This window comes from Anas platyrhynchos, chromosome 1 (genome assembly GCF_047663525.1).
Source record: "Anas platyrhynchos isolate ZD024472 breed Pekin duck chromosome 1, IASCAAS_PekinDuck_T2T, whole genome shotgun sequence".
NCBI classification, from domain to species: Eukaryota; Metazoa; Chordata; class Aves; order Anseriformes; family Anatidae; genus Anas; species Anas platyrhynchos.
The window spans coordinates 90,956,666-90,972,984 of record NC_092587.1 but is presented as its reverse complement, the minus strand read 5'-3'; the positions used below and the strand labels follow the sequence as shown (position 1 = coordinate 90,972,984).

The 16,319-nt window shown below is 37.2% G+C and overlaps 2 long non-coding RNA genes across 7 annotated transcripts in view; both read right to left on the bottom strand.

Moving 5' to 3' along the window:
* The window catches only part of LOC110352526 (uncharacterized), a 245,580-nt gene that overhangs the window by 218,314 nt on the left and 10,947 nt on the right, over positions 1-16,319 (bottom strand). The gene's annotated exons all lie outside the window — the stretch shown is intronic.
* On the bottom strand, positions 1,973-15,499 carry LOC119714567 (uncharacterized). Its single transcript, XR_005261900.2, has 2 exons — positions 15,403-15,499; positions 1,973-2,839 (listed from the first exon to the last, which is right to left on the bottom strand). It is a non-coding gene; the product is annotated as an uncharacterized lncRNA (long non-coding RNA).

Sequence of the window (16,319 nt, the reverse complement as noted above, 5' to 3'; positions counted from 1 at the left end):
CTTTAGTTCTTCTGATGTTATTTAACCAGTCTTCAAGCCTCCTTTCACAAAGGAGATGTACCTTTTGACATTCCAGATGCTTGTACTCATGAGGATACAGTACACGTATCCTATGTGGGAGGTAAAGAGAAGGTAAAGAGAAGGGGGTTGGTCTCTGAGCATATCCTGTGAGCACAGCTCTATTTGATTCTTTCAAAGATTTTCTTGTTTAGCAAGGAACACAACTAATTCCCCCACATATGCTTGCAGAACTACCTTATGTTTCATTCATTTATTTCTTCCAAAGGATTAACAATAGTGGGAATGAACATCAAGAAAACAAGAGAAAGTTAAACAGCATACTGCTCTGAAACACTCTGGTTAAGGCAGAGAGTATCTATGTTACTGTATTTTAAATAGGGATTTAAAAGGGAAGTAGCATTGACAAGATGATGATTTAGTCCTTTTAACTCCAACACATCAAAGCAAAGCTACCTGGAAATACTCAAAAGAAACAAAGTTTTGCTGAAAAATACCAGATTGTTGACTGTGACCTATTTTGTTTGCAACAACAGCGGTGATATAAACCTCCACCAGAGCAAAGCAACAACTGTAGCATCCCAGATAGATTTGTCCTGGCTTCTGAGTCACTGGGAACCCTGCTTGGCAATTTATGTCATTACCTGCAGAATAAGGGCATTCTCAGTTTGCCTTTTATTTATTTATTTATTTATTTATTTTAATTGGCCTTGGACTGCCAAGAACTGACAGAAAATAAAAAACTCCCACTCCCCAAAGCAACAAACCAACCCCCTCATGTACACATGGTCAAAGCAAGATTTTATGTTGTGAGCTGACCTTGATTTCTTTCTCTCAGTAAAGAAAATATGACTACATTGTTGATACTGGATGTTACTGATCTGAGATCACTTGGGCTTCATCTACACAGGGGATTTACATACATTTTCCCACTGAGACTGAAGTAGCAGAGGTAACATTAGTGGTAGTTGTGAATAAACTCTGGAGGCAAGACCTATATTTTATTTGTCTTTCCAAATGATTTATCAGCTTCTTCAACTGTTAGAATACTTTTCTCATAAAAAAAGAAGGGAGGACAAATCACTGATACTGCTACTTCCACTAAATCCAGCCCAATCTCTCACTTGGGATAAATTGACACAAACACACTGAAAGCAATGAATTAATGTTTATTCACAACCAACCCAGGGATCTGTATTTTCATACATGAATACAAACCCGTAGAGAGAGGAGAACCAGGCAACTGACACTAGATTGATTTTCTCATTTTCTGAGTTTGGCAGTATGTTACACATCCCAGGAGCAGATTTGCCACTGGCCTAATAGTTCCCTACATATATAATATTTCAGAGGATGCTTTGCCTTTACTAATTTAAATATTTGCCCATTTCACAAATCTCAGCTCAGTTTCTCCTGCTTCATTTCCTCACCATTCTGTGGCACACAGTGGCTTACTGCAAATGAAAAATACCAGCCCTGAAAACTGGCAGATGCAGAAGAAAAGCCACATTAAATTATTTTTCTTAAAATTGAGTTTGTACAGCCACACTCACATTCATTGGCTCAAAGTTTTATAGCACTTGTAATTGCAACTATTCTCCCTGGAAACCAGTAGCTGCCACACCAGTTTTCTACAGTGTGCACCTACATGGTTGCGAGCACATCTCTTCTCTGATAATACTTTTATTTTTCTGATAATTTCTCATCAGACCTTGCTCCTAGACACCACTTCCTCAGAACACAATATGAAAATACCAGCAAAATTATTGAATCAGTATCTGAAAGCTTCCTTGCATGTGTTGCCCACAGGGAAGCCTTTTCATTCTTATTTGCAAGTGACATGAAGAAACAAAGTTGGTCACAGCTACTTGATACGTGATTAACAAAGTACATGCTGCTCCAGTGTGTTTGAACGATAATAATTCAATTTAAAGGTATACATTAGAAGAACATGTTACAACTGATTCTGTGCACTTTTAATTGGCTTAACAACCAGGTTTACAGAGAGGAGGTGGAACCCTTGCTGAGATGTTCACTCAATACAGAATGACACAACACCACAGACTGTCAGTTATCCAGAATAAATCAGAGTTGTGTAGTACCTTTCTTTCTCAGTGTTCCTTTCTAATCCAAAATATTCCCCTTGCCTTCATATCCATCCATTCAAGTACTAAAGGAAGAAAACTTATCCCAGTGGACTTGACAATGTGTCACAAAAACTTAAAAAGAAATAAATAAAAGCATAAAGCACCACTCATTTCTGGTATTTACCACAACTTCTCTTCCCAAAATGCACGATTACAGATATTATTTTTTTGAAAGAAAAGTATCAACAATTTCACAACTAACATAGTTCAGTCATCATCAATATTACACTTTTGCTTGGTATCTCATTAATCTGGTGTTACTCACCCTCCTTCCCCTGAAGTATGCAAAAAGTGTTATTATGACCTAGTTGTTGTTTTAACTGTTGTTAAAAAAGCACGTCAGTAAGTTCTCACATCATTTTTGGCATCAGTTTCCACACTTTCTAAGTCTCCTTTCCACTTGTGTTCACTTCAGGGTCCATAGTTTCCCTCTGGCTAGCAACACCCGTGGTTGCAGCTCCATTTCCATATGAGTCACACATGCATTCAGGGTGGACATCTTACATGGGGAACTGTGGTGACTTGGCCAGATCGTTAAGTCTTCCTTTTTCACTCTGCTCACATTTTGTGTCTTTCCAGAAAACTTACAGTAGTAGAACATACATAAAATGGGCACTCTGCATTTTAAGCAGCTTGCAAGATGCATTTTTTTTCCTCATAGTGAAATGCTCAAGCTGTGGGTTGAGACAGAAGACACATCAGCCAAGACTTTCAGGATTAACTGGCAACAGAAGTGGAAAAACGTAGCAGCTTGCTTTCCACCACCACCACCACCGCCCCCCCCCCCCCAGGATAGCAGATTAGGTGATCTGTTAGGCCTTATCTATCTTCTAAAATCTGTGAATAGCAAGTAAATCTTGCTTTCATGTTTTCTCTGCATCAAGCTCAACGTACTTGATGACCAAGGAAAAAATACCACCTCCAAAGCCTTAACACATTTCTACATTGAACTTAAACTAAGAAATTGAATTTAAACTAATAAGATAGCTCATTTAATCTTGATATTTTGCATTTGAGAGCAACACATATGGAGTTCTATGACTGAATAAAAATTTCTAAATTGCTGCCACCTTAGAGTTTGCAGAATTCTGCAATATTCTAAACCGCAATGTAAATTACTTAAAAATATTCCCCCCCCCCCTTTTTTTTTTTTTGTCAAAAACAAGTCAGAGTTCATGTTCCTCTCTGAATATGTAGATATAACAGCTTACAAGGGAATATGCACCTGGCTTTGGATTATATATCAAAGAATCCCAGAATTTACCATCATGCTCTTGCAAACAAGGTTTGCTGGTGGACATAGCAGAGATGTTTTCTGAGATCTGGGTGCAAACCAGTTCCACAGATCAAAATATTGAAGGTTAAGGGAATTTCTGTAATCTAAGTCTGAATCCATATCTGAAAATACGTAACAGGTACTACAGTGGAGAAGCTGATTCAAATAACCAAAAAAAAACAAATATATATATATATGCTCCTTTGAATCATAAGAAGTCCAAAACCAAAATCAAATCCATACTGTCTAAGATGATCTTTAAGTGTGCAATTATTTCAAAGGAAGTTCAAGGTGCTCAATAGCTCTGAAAAAATCACATCCCACACTGTACAGTACACAAAGTGCACATATTACATTCTGCCTTTGGAATTTTGAGAGACAATCCCCAGCATAGACTGTTTCAGATTCCATCCAGTATAATCACATCAGTTTATATTATATTAGTTTCTCAAAAAGCATTACTAGTTAATAATTTTGTACTTAAAAATACAGGTCTTTTACTGTTTTAGAAAGTGGTATTAGTGGAATTGTGGGGACTTCAAGAAGAAAAAGCAGCTTCCAGTATTTTACACATAAAAATAAAATAAAAATAAAACGGAGAACCATTAAAGTTTAATTCTGAACATTCAGCACTGTATTTTCTTAATTTAACCCCAACCTTCTCAATGTATTTTCTGCCATCAGTTAAAAACTAATTCGCAAACAACTACAAACTGAACACTTCTTTCAACCAAAGAATTTACCTGCGGAGTTTCCTAATTTTCTAGTCATACCTGAAGGCTGCCAGCACTGTCATAACTTACATCATCTGAATGACTACAATTACTTGTAATGCCTTTCCTTTATTTAGCAGTCCTCTCTGAGATGATAGCAACAATTCTTAAACCCTTACTGTCATTTGAATGGATGATTGTCAAGGACACACAACTGCTCAAACTCAAAGTTCGAAAAAGAAGGAAATGGAGTGAACAGCCTCCAGTGAGAGGTTCCCCCCAAACAAGCCCAAAAACAGAAAATGTAGAATTCTAACTGGAATTATACTTTTCCTTCTCTGCATCTTTGGATGAGCCTAGCTCTTTCTAATGAGCAAACAGGAAATAAGGGAATAGCAGCCTTGTAACTCAGGTATGCCAGCAAAGTGTTTACATTCAAGAAAAATAAAAACCCACCCACAGATCAAAAGAGGTGGCAGAAGGCAGCCAGGCCTAGAAGATTTTTCCTTCTTTTCTACCAGATACAACCTTATATTCTGCCCATCCATATCAGGTGTATATTACTTAATTTTAATGTCTTTCCATGCCCAGGGATCAAGCTACCTGTAAGGTATGTGTTATGAAGCAATACAAAGGGTAATAGATTTCACCCAAAGCAATATATTTCAGACATATGTTCATGGATCTATCCTGCAGTCGTAGATATTAGTTTAACCATCTAGGCTTCTTACCCGAAGGTCTGATTATATTACCATTTTGTTTCATCATATCCTTTCACCATACTCACTCATGTTAGCTCATTCTCCTCCCCATCACTGTCTGAAGTTATGTTATGTCATCTAATTAAAATATTATTTTAATTTCTTTCCACCTCAATGCATATTCCCTACTTCAGGTCCTGAGAAGGTAGCCTCACCTGCATGAAAATAGTTAAAAGAAATTCTATTTTCTCCTCAACCAGCTAAGTAAATATTTGCATTTCTTTACAGAAGTAGTCAGGGGAAACAAAGTGTTTTGAGAAGGATGACAGTCAAATTTTCTTTACGTTAAAATTTGACAGTTGCCTATTTTTCCAGTGTTGTGCCTGTAGCTGTGCATGCCACACTATGTATTTAGTTTACCACATTTATCCCACAGCCCTACTATTTTAGATTTCACGTGGGTTCCCAGTCACGCCAATACTTTCCCCATATTCCCATCTAGTGACATGCTGAAATCAACAGAATGTTCCAGAAATGCAGGAGCCTGAGCTGCCTTTCCCAAATACAGCACTGACACTTCAATGGAAATCATACTGCAACCTTAATTACATGGCACACTTGGCACAACCGTTAATAATGAACGCTTGCTTAGTTATCCATTGAAATTATTGTTCAAGCAAGTGGCTTCTACTACCTCCAAATGAGATTTTGGAAATGAAATCCATCTTACCTGTTAGTTTTTAACTCAAAAATTAACAGACCAAGCCATCAAATGTTTACTTGATGAGAATTTTATCCTTTGGAAAAAGACAATAAGACAAACGGTCCAATACATCAATATGCTGTGAAACTCAGGACTAAAATACTGTTAAGCCCATTTAAAAGTTGACTTCAAAAGTACCTTCCTACTCCTATGTAATACAAATATCACAACCTAAAGATATAGGTGTTTTTCTTTACAGATATTTCCAACAAGTTTAGCGTGTTGCACAGAATACAAAATATGCCAAATACAGCATGAAATACAGAATGATGAAAAATGTTTTTATTGAACACATGGACTTTTAGTGCATGGATCTTGACTAGTTTTTGAGTTTACATATGCACACAACCTATTTTTTTTTCCTGCATGATATGCTCCAAGTATCATATTGTAGTGAAAAAGTAGAAATATACCAATACTGCCTTGTAACTTGAAGGATACATTTCATTATGCAGGTGCCCATTTCCTCCTTATGGATTTTAATTAATTAATTAATCAATTTATTTATTTATTTATTTAACTCCAAGGTTATCAGAGATCTTTAAATACAAGACCTTCATTCATTTTTTCAGATTTCTGGCTTATTTCCTGATTCAGGAAAAGTCTATACTAATTCAGGTACAAATGAAACTGCCAGCAGGCTGCTGTACTTCTTATACTGAGCAAAATACATACTCTGACTACAGCTTTTTACTGTTATGAAATGGATTTCATAACACCAATAAGGAATTTCAGATGTAATAATCTTTAGGGATTATTGCTGAACTTCTTGGGTGGTTATAGCTGTTCAGTCTCTGTGACTCCACACAATCTAAGCAGCACTCTGCATACTCTGCAGCGTTCTTAGTAGGTATTCGCTTACATGGATCACACCACATATTGGTGGGTGATGCAGACAGCCCACAAAAGCAGGTGTTCTCTTTGTCTCCTATTCCCAAGAAGAAGTTGCATACCTCTTGCATCACATCTCCATGAATCTGTTGTTACCCAGCCTCCTCCCATCTTGCTGGGCCAACAGAGGAGGGAATCAATTCAAAAACTGTTGAAACCAATCTCAAAGGATCTTAAAGGATTTTTTTTTTTTTTTTTTTTGGGGGGGGTCTTCTATTTAAAGATGGTGCTGGAGCAGGAGAAGGGAGGTGACTAAGAGTTGTTCGAATGTAGGTGCTTTGAAAAAGTAAACTGGATTGATTTATCACATGAATAGGGCTTACATGTCTAACTCTTTAAACACTTCAGAAATATTGCTCAAGAGATTTTCATGCAAAGCAACTTTACTTTGTTTTGGGCAGTGAAAATTGAATCATTCCAAATTGTATGATGTTAAATGGGAATTGCTGTATAGTTAGCAAATTCCTTTTTCTGAGAGGAAAGATATTCAGAAATCTTAGGCTTGTTTGAATATTCCTCTATTCAAACCTACCTCAAGGTGAAAGGCAGCTTGAATGTAGCCTGACCCACGCTCAAAACAACATAAAGCCACTGCATTTTTGTTATTTTTCTCATGTTATATAAGACTCATTTATATGACTTCTGTCAACTGATATGTGTTTAAAAAGACTCTTGGATTTAAGTTGTTTACTAGGAGGATTCTTCAGTTGGTTCTTCCATCTCAGTGCATTTGCAGTCAATTTGCTCACATCTATGAAAAAGTAAATGCATGTTGCCAAAATCTCAGAGTTAACCATTCCAGCCAGGTCACCTAGGGGTCATGCAGCAACAGAATGATCTTAAAGGGGCATTTGTGTATCACTGTGAAAGGCCCATACTTTTAGAAAATGATTACAAGCTCTGATTCATGACAGCTGCAGGCAGCTGGGTTAATTTTCTCCCTTTCTCAGCTTGATTGTGCCCAAGAGAAAGAATCTCTCTTGCATTCTCTTATCTCCAGCTAAATAAGATGAAATATTTCTCAGGCAGAACAAATAAGAATTAGATCTCTCTAATGTGCTGCTATAGCCAGGTTGAGCCCATGCCCTTTCAAGAATTCCAAATCAAAATTCCCTATTTCAGAGGCTCTCCCATCTTTTTTCTTTATTTTTTTTCTTCAGTCTCACAGAAATATTTTTTTTGGCATTTTAAGAAAGTAGGATAGTTTTAAGTGAACATATCATGAGCATGTATCCATTTCACTCATCCAAAATCATGGCTGTTACTTCCAAGACTCCAGATAGAACCCAAAATGACCTGCTTATGGCAGAACACTTTGAATTCTCTACCTTTCTTAATAGTTTCACAGTGGGTTTTCACATCAGCATGTAAAAAGCTCAATATTTATCTGTCTTATAATATCTACCTTTAAACTCTAATCTGGATATGCTAACAACACATAAAATAAAATGGAAAAAGAACAACCTGATGCTGATTGGAGGTTTTTTTGAAAGATATCAGTTCAGCATCACTATGATGTGTCCTTAACATGGCTTTGCAGGTAGCTAAGTCAAAAAAAAAATTGGAAATTCTTAGTAGTCCCTTATTCAGAAAAATCTGAAAACCAAACTGGGAAAAGCTTTCTCAGAAAATATTTGTAAACTCATGATTGAAAGTACAAAAATTGATCAATAATGATAATAATACTATAAAACTAACTCATTTTGATTAGAAGAGGAAGAGTGGCTTGGAAAGATGCTGTTGCCATAGATCTGTTGTATAAAGCCAAATTAAAATAAGTTGATGAAACTCACACATTTGTAACTGTAAGAACGAGACGTGGGGAAAAAATTGAAGCAATATTTTTTCCAAGCTTCCCCCTAAATAGACAGAATTTTAGATCTGAAGTTTCTCATTCAACTATCTGTCTATGTACAGTTCCATCCTATTTAACTTTGCTTAAATGGCCATTATTCTTCTAAGTAACAAGGAAAAATGCATTTCATCACATTACACCTGCTTCAGAATAGTAATTTCTTCATGCTTATGCCTGTACTTTACAGAAGACAAAGGCTTGGATTTATACCATCACCAAATTTTTGGGGCCCACTCCTGCTGGGTTCCATCTTCAATAAAGACAGACAGCTTCTCTACCTTCAGAAGGTAACTTAGTTTACATACAAGTAGAATTACATCCCTTAGAAAAACATTTGAGTTAAATGCTTTGGACAGATGGAATGATACTGCATCAAAATACCCCTGCTGTATGATTCTGGAGACAGATATACAACACGCACAGGTTTTCTATGGGGGTGTATGTACAGAACACCTTTCTGAAGGACTTCCCTAGAATCTCCAAGACAGATCATGACCCAGCTGGACACAGGTATGCACTGGGAATTGATATGCACAGTGTAGATCTTTCCAGAGTTGAGACAGAAACTGAAACTGAGGCCGTAGAGAGGTGGGGGTTGGCCTGTTCTCCCATGTGCCTGGTGACAGGATGAGGGGGAATGGGCTAAAGTTGCGCCAGGGGAGTTTTAGGTTAGATGTTAGGAAGAACTTCTTTACTGAAAGGGTTGTGAGGCATTGGAACAGGCTGCCCAGGGAGGTGGTGGAGTCACCATCCCTGGAAGTCTTCAAAAGACGTTTAGATGTAGAGCTTAGGGATATGGTTTAGTGGGGACTGTTAGTGTTAGGTTAGAGGTTGGACTCGATGATCTTGAGGTCTCTTCCAACCTAGAAATTCTGTGATTCTGTGAAATTCTGAAATAACATTCAGAGAGGAGGCATGCATCACTTTCAGCAACAAATCTGGGGAGGGGTTGTGCAATTGGAATGACTGCAGAAGCCTGATTTCATTAATTTCTATTATATAAAAATAATTTTTGCAATGGGAACAATCAGACTTTGGCATGGCAGGACTCCCCTCTGAAGACTGTAGAGGACAGAAGCATAAAAAACTAATGAGTTTTCTAATGGTCCATCCATGTGTTAGACAAGCACATGGGACAACATAAACCTCGCTTTCTATTTCGACATGAGCATATCTGACTCTGCAGATTATACCAAGGGAATGAGTGAATAACAGCCAACGTTTTCCCTATCCTAAATCCATACTTGTTCTACAGTTTGCCTTTCAGTTAGCTTAAATAAAATCTACAAACATTCAGGACATCTACAAGAATAAATTAAACCAGAACCCAGAAAACAAAAGCACTGCAGTAATACTACACAGCTAACTTAATTTTCTGCAAGTTCTATCAGAGATTTTTTGGGTGCTCTGCTTTGCTCTTTTTTGTTAAGAACTTGTTTTAGTGTTGGGATTTCCAGAAACGGAGGAAGATTATTCTTGTACAGATCTCACTGCACTGTTGGGTGAAAGCTCTGAACAGGAATGCTTCTGTCCACAAAGGACCAAATTCCAATCAGGCAGAGCTCCAAAGCAGCAGGAGACTGAGCAGAACAAGGGCATGCCACAGCTACACAAGAGGGCTTTGTTCCTGGAAAGGTAAAACTGCTGTGATGAACAGATTGCTTTAGGCCACCAGCCAGAGACTGCGCCACAGGGAACACCTGCAGGGCGGTATAAGAATACTGAAATAGCAGTAGGAGGGAAAACAAAAAATTTGGGGTTCTCTCTCTTATGTAGTGTCTTCCTTAAGCTCAAGAGATCCCTTTCAGATGCAGGTGCTCAGAGGCATTTCCCAGCCATGAGCAAGCAGGTGGCAGTGAAGAGATGAGGCTACTGGGAAGAGACAGTCAGGTCCTAAAGCTGGCAGGAGCAGTTGCTGGAGGTACGGTGATACCATAAGGCTATTTTGTCATTTTAAAGTGTCTCTGAGCATCATGATCACCCATTTGTTCAAACCTCCCCTTCAGAGCATTTCTTTTGCCCCAGCTACAGCCTTGTTTTCTCTTTCTTCTGCTGCTGCAGCACTAACTTGTACTTTATCTCCTTCATACAAATGATCCCCTTTTGGCAAAAGATCCAATTCAGATACCCCTTAGATAATTCATCCCACCACCCTCCCTCACTAAAAAAACTTCTGCAGGTCCCTGAGTGAGTCAAGCACTGTCCTACGTTGCTTCTCTTTAACCTTCAGCTGCTCTAAGACAAAGCGCTTTCTCCAGGTTTCTACAGTACCAGCCATCTGAGGTGAACAATTGCCCCTTGAAATCACACTGACCTTGTGGTTTCAAACTACTACTTCTGTATGTGTTACTATAATATATATATATATATATATAAAACTAATATATATATATATACATAACTAATATATATATATATATATACACACACATATTATAGTAACACCACCAAAAAAAAAAATATATATATATATACACACACACACTTTGTATACATAAAGTACTCCAAGGCAGCCATCACCATTAGCTAGCCCATGGGGGACATAATTAACAGAGTACACAGCAATGACACTAACAAGACATATTGCCTTGAATGTGGAGAGGAAAAAAAAATAAAAATAAAAAAAGCTTAGCTTTGTGGAAAACACTCTTCTGGCTATTTGATGAAACAGGCAAAATCTTATTTTCTTTTTCACGCACATACAGCCATTCACCTGCTTGTGCACTAAAGAACATCATTATAGCAATTTCACACACTATTTTAAACGTTATAAATAGCTCTCAAAACACCAACTGATGTAACCAAGTGGTATGGCTTGATAATAAAATAGGGGGAGAAAGAACAAGAGCAGAAAGTCACATACTGAGAGCTATATAGTCGCACACACACAGACTCCTATGATGTGAAATCATTCTAAACATAACTTTATGGTGCTTTGAAGACTGGTGTTGAAATGCAGTGGAGAAAAGGAGAGTGTAGACCACAGAATTAAATTCTCAAGTTCTCCTCCAGTGACACTGGGACAGCGAAGCAGAAGGTAGTATATATAGAAGTACACCAATCCTAGGGTTTAGAATGAACTATGTTAAGGGTCCTGTTAAATTTCGGCACCAATTCACTGTCAGTCTCTTTCCATACAGCCCACCAGTGTACAAAACCTGTGGCAGACATAATCTGAACACCAGTCCGTAACCCCTAGAGCAGACATACTGCATCCAGGGATCATTCCCTCCAGTTGACCACAAACCACAAAACCTCTGGCTTCCCTTGATACCTACTGACAAGGCTTCCTCATATCTAGAAGTGGCTTCGTTCTTCCTTCATTTGTAGTTTCCTTCATTCACTAACAAAAGCAATGTTGCACAGCTTCTTAGTCTGCCATGCTGTCCCTCCAAGACAAGCTTTTACTTTCAGTGACAGAAGTCTTAGAAGCCTTAAAAGCCTACCCACTCCTGCTCCTAGCATCCCACCCAATGGCTCATTAATTGATCTGATCTCTTTCTACCCATTATTGCTAATGCTGTTAACAGGGACCCTCATTTGTTTTTCTGCCTCTGGTACTGTGTTGGTCCTATCAGCCACCACTGGGCAGTATGGCTTCACTTAGTGCCCTGTACTGCTTCTACTTGCACTGCTTTTACCACAAACTTCTCTGTTTGCTCTCAACTAGAAAAACAGCGCTACATCTATTCAGCTGCCAGCTGCCTTTGCATCCTGAGGCAAGTGGGAGCCTCATGCTCACTCCAAATGCTTATTCATGCTCAAGACAAAGGCTTCCTCTTCTGCACACTCTGCTTCCCTCAGTCACAAGTTCTGTGTGAGGGCCACAGACTTGAAATCTGATTTAAACAGGTCTGGTACCACACCAAAAGGCCATGATTCCCAACCTCTTACACATTTGTTTTTAGCTTATGTAAAATAGCCTTTTCCCTTCATGCTAGCCAAATCACTTTGAAACTGAATGCAACTTGCTATGACAGAACGGCGAGCTTTTCTCACTCCTTTTAACTAGGATAGATCATGGCTCATTTTCTGTAGCACATAGCACTCGTGAATCGGTACATTTCATTTCCTGAAGTCACACCAGAGACTGGGACCCAGGTGAGTTTAATCTCTTTGGAAAATATTTGGCTGTTCTATAAATGTTCAGATTATAAAAGCGGCCTTATGAAGCAATTCAGTTTTGCATGTAAGTGAACTTATTGCTCCTCAGTTATTCTGTGCAGTGGCTTTGTAATGAATGTCTAATATTCCAGAGCACTGGCAAATATTTTTGATTGCTTTTCTGTAGCTATTTCAGCAGGGCTTTGATAGTTTTCTTTATCTATCCTATTTATTAGTACTTTCGGTTTGCCCAAAGGCATCTATTGGAAGCATTAAAAAGTTAGGACAAGGGATCCAACCACATATCAGTCTGTGAATGAAAATTTTTCCTTGAGCTGGAAATGTTTTGAACTCAATACGATTCCTAATCATCAGTTAGAACAAGCAGCAGCAGTCAACACAATCTAATTATGTGCTGCGAATTGTCTGCAGGAAAGTTACAAATACTAATAAAGATTAAGCTTAACCATAAAAATTATATTACGTAAAAATAAATAATGTTGTGCTGCCTTTAAAAGCTAAGGCAGTATTTTTATTCAAAATAAACATAAACGCCATCAACAACATTCTGTGAATACTAGTAGCAAACATAAATCAATCATGAAAAAAACAACTAAACTAAGAACTCTTATAGGAGGGGGGCTAGATGCTCTGAGGGTATCTCCAATGGATTTAAAACACCACATATTACTAGCTACTAATTTAAATCCTGTCTAAATCACAAGTGCCTGAACTGAATTATCTACAGCAATCAATTAATACCAGTAAATTTCTCTGTTTGTTATCTGTCCATAAATCATTATCCATAGTATATGAATCATAACTTAATCATTTAGAAATCTATGTTTTATGCATTATATTGGCCTGTGGAATGCTTGCAAATTATTTGTTGTTTGTAATTTGTTGTTTGCACTGCAAATTTCCTCACAGTCAAATATTGCAAAATCCAGTATTCTTCTCACAAGTTTTGTGGTCTATTCTGTAAAATTTAAAATAAAATTAGATGACCTCTGCATACTAGTTTAAAAAAAATAAAAATTTCACGTTGAAAGTTGTTTGCAGTTACTGTCAGAATACTATTCAATCCAAATACTATTCAATCCAAAGACAAATACATGCCTGGATAGAGATAATTTAATTCAGGTATTATGTTCCCGTCTTTTCAAGCTACATGGAAAGAACACCTAGGCCTATCCTTATACTGAGATAATAAAGGATCTATTGTTCAATACAGCGTACCACATAACTGAAATTTAGTAAAAATCCAGATATATTTAATTTGATTTTCCTGGAGAAGCAAGCGCTATGGATTGAAATTTACACAGTGTGGGCTTAAAAGCAGAATAGTCATGAGGAAATCACCATGACGCAAGACATAGCTTCTTGAGTTCACAAAGTGGTAGAGAGAAAGGATTACAGATCTCCAAACAAAAGAACAGTCCCTGACTGTTGCCACTGAGTTCAGGGGAACCTGAGTATTTTTAAATAATTGGACCAGTCCCCACACTCTGCCTTTGTCAAAGCCCTGCTGGAAGCACCCACTTACCTACAGAAATGACCATCCTTGGAATTCAGTTCATCTGTTGTACATGAATCCAACATTTCCACAACCAGCTGATCACCCAGCTCACGGGGTGAACACCCATAGCAAGAGAGAGAGCATCTGTAAAGCCTGTCAACTTCTTAGAAACACCACTGAAAGCTGAAACACCTGAGTCTTTATATAAATTTTATGATTCTATTCCTAGATTTTTTTCTTTCACTGACTTTTTTCCTAAGCAAGAGTTAAAAGGAAAAAAAAAATGCAGCTGGGATAGAACTCATAACATAAATAATCACAGAAAATTACCTTCACACAAATATGTCCAAGGCATCCTCTATCTATGAACAAGCTGGTAAATCATTTATGCAAAGGGGTAATCATAAAAAGCCAAAGAGATAGCAGAGGCCTTCAAAGAGAATTTCAAGTTTCTATCTGACTGGGCAGCTAGCTGGATATGTTTTTACATTAGTAGCCTACTCATCATCGATGTATTTCTTGTCTAATTGAAATTAATGAAGACTACTGATGTCAGTTAAACCAGAACTTCTTTCCAATGTCTTAGCAGCATATATGAAATATATTCTCTGTCCTGATCCAGCTCCATGAGGGCGGGTGAGAAAAGTAACAGTTGGACTTGATGATCTTAGAGGTCTTTTCCAACTTAAATGATTCTACGGCTCTAAGCAGTGTAGCAAATCAAAACCAGTTTAAAATTCAAGGTTCTTCACATTCCATTAAAAATTCAAAAACTGGTCTATTTTCCCAAAGAAATGGGACAGGTGTCAAGCAAAAATAGACTCCTTTGCTGAGAAAAATATGGTTTTACTATCAAAAACGTAGCAATTTCCATTTAGGCATTTTTCACTGTGAAAATAGCTATCCTAATGAAACTGTGAATGAAGCCTGATTTGGGAGAAGAGTTGGAAATGAGACAGTATAAGGAAGGAGGAAAAAAAAAAAACTAAAACACCACCAACACAACCCTAATGCTAAAGTCCGCAAAAAAACGAAATACATAAATTTTACAAAGCATTGTGTTGGATGAAACTGCAATTAAAATTCTACTTATTCTAGGAAGTTCCAAAAATTACTGGAAGAAATCCAGTTGATACAATGAATATATCTGTGATATAACTGTGGGATATTAATCATATATTTACAAAGGAGCAGTTCCTTATGTCACAGTTGAGGCACGCTACTTGGGCGGTTTCAGAAAGACTGAATATTTGTTGTTTGGATTGCATTAATTCTATGAGAAAAAGGCAGCAGTTTTTCTTTAAAAGTCAAAATGGCACATCTTCCGAGCATTCAGTTTTCTTAAAAAGAACCTCTAGAACTGTGCTTAAAACAAAAAAATTATTGAGTGCTATGAAGAGTTCCTTAAAGCATACCTCAATACACTATTCTTCATCAGGAAATCTTTTCATAGGTGATTATAAGGGATAGGTAATCTTAGAGCCATATTTAGGAAGAAAAAGTGATTTCACTGCCTAGAACATGAAAGAATGCTACAAATTAGATCTAGTCAAGTAGTACAAAAAGTCATTCATTAACATACGCACGAAAAGAAAGTACCAAGTTAGCTCTATCATTATTCAAGGAGGTCAAAATTAGTCCTTCATGTACATTCAGTTCATCAGCAATTTATTTGCAAGAACTTCTGTGAATCCTAAAAAATACCAGATTTTTCACACAAGTAATTATCCTGAAGAACTCCATGAAACACGTATTTTTCTTCACTACTCAGCCCTTTTATTTCTCTTCTGCCAAAGTATTCCGTGCTAGCAACTGAACCATCCCACATTTCTAGTGATGACCAATGGTTATTCAGAGACATAAAATAAAGTTCTAATTCTTTCCTACTGTTATCTATCTTTGCTTCAGTTGTCACTAAACATCATCTGCAATACAAACAGGTAATTGGGACATAATGTATGAAAACAAGCCTCTTTGACTAAAATTCTTAGACAGTATTAGTGTGTCTGGGACACTGGAGTCAGCACACTGGATTAAACTAATGATTAAACTACAATTAGTTAACTAATTGGTATTCCAATTTTAGAAGGCACTATTACTAAAATGATTCTCAATAAATTGAGAAAAGTTTACCGCAGATGAAGTTCTGCAACTAATTGTGCAACTTCTTCCTTGGTGCACAAGTGTTTTTCTACCCTGAACTTTGTTTTGTCCTACTTAATATTGACATTAATACAACCATATGTCTTTAAAAACATCTACTACAAAAAGGGAAAGGGATTTTGAAAATAACAAATCATCTGGATAAAATACATTTTTTTAAAGCAACAGT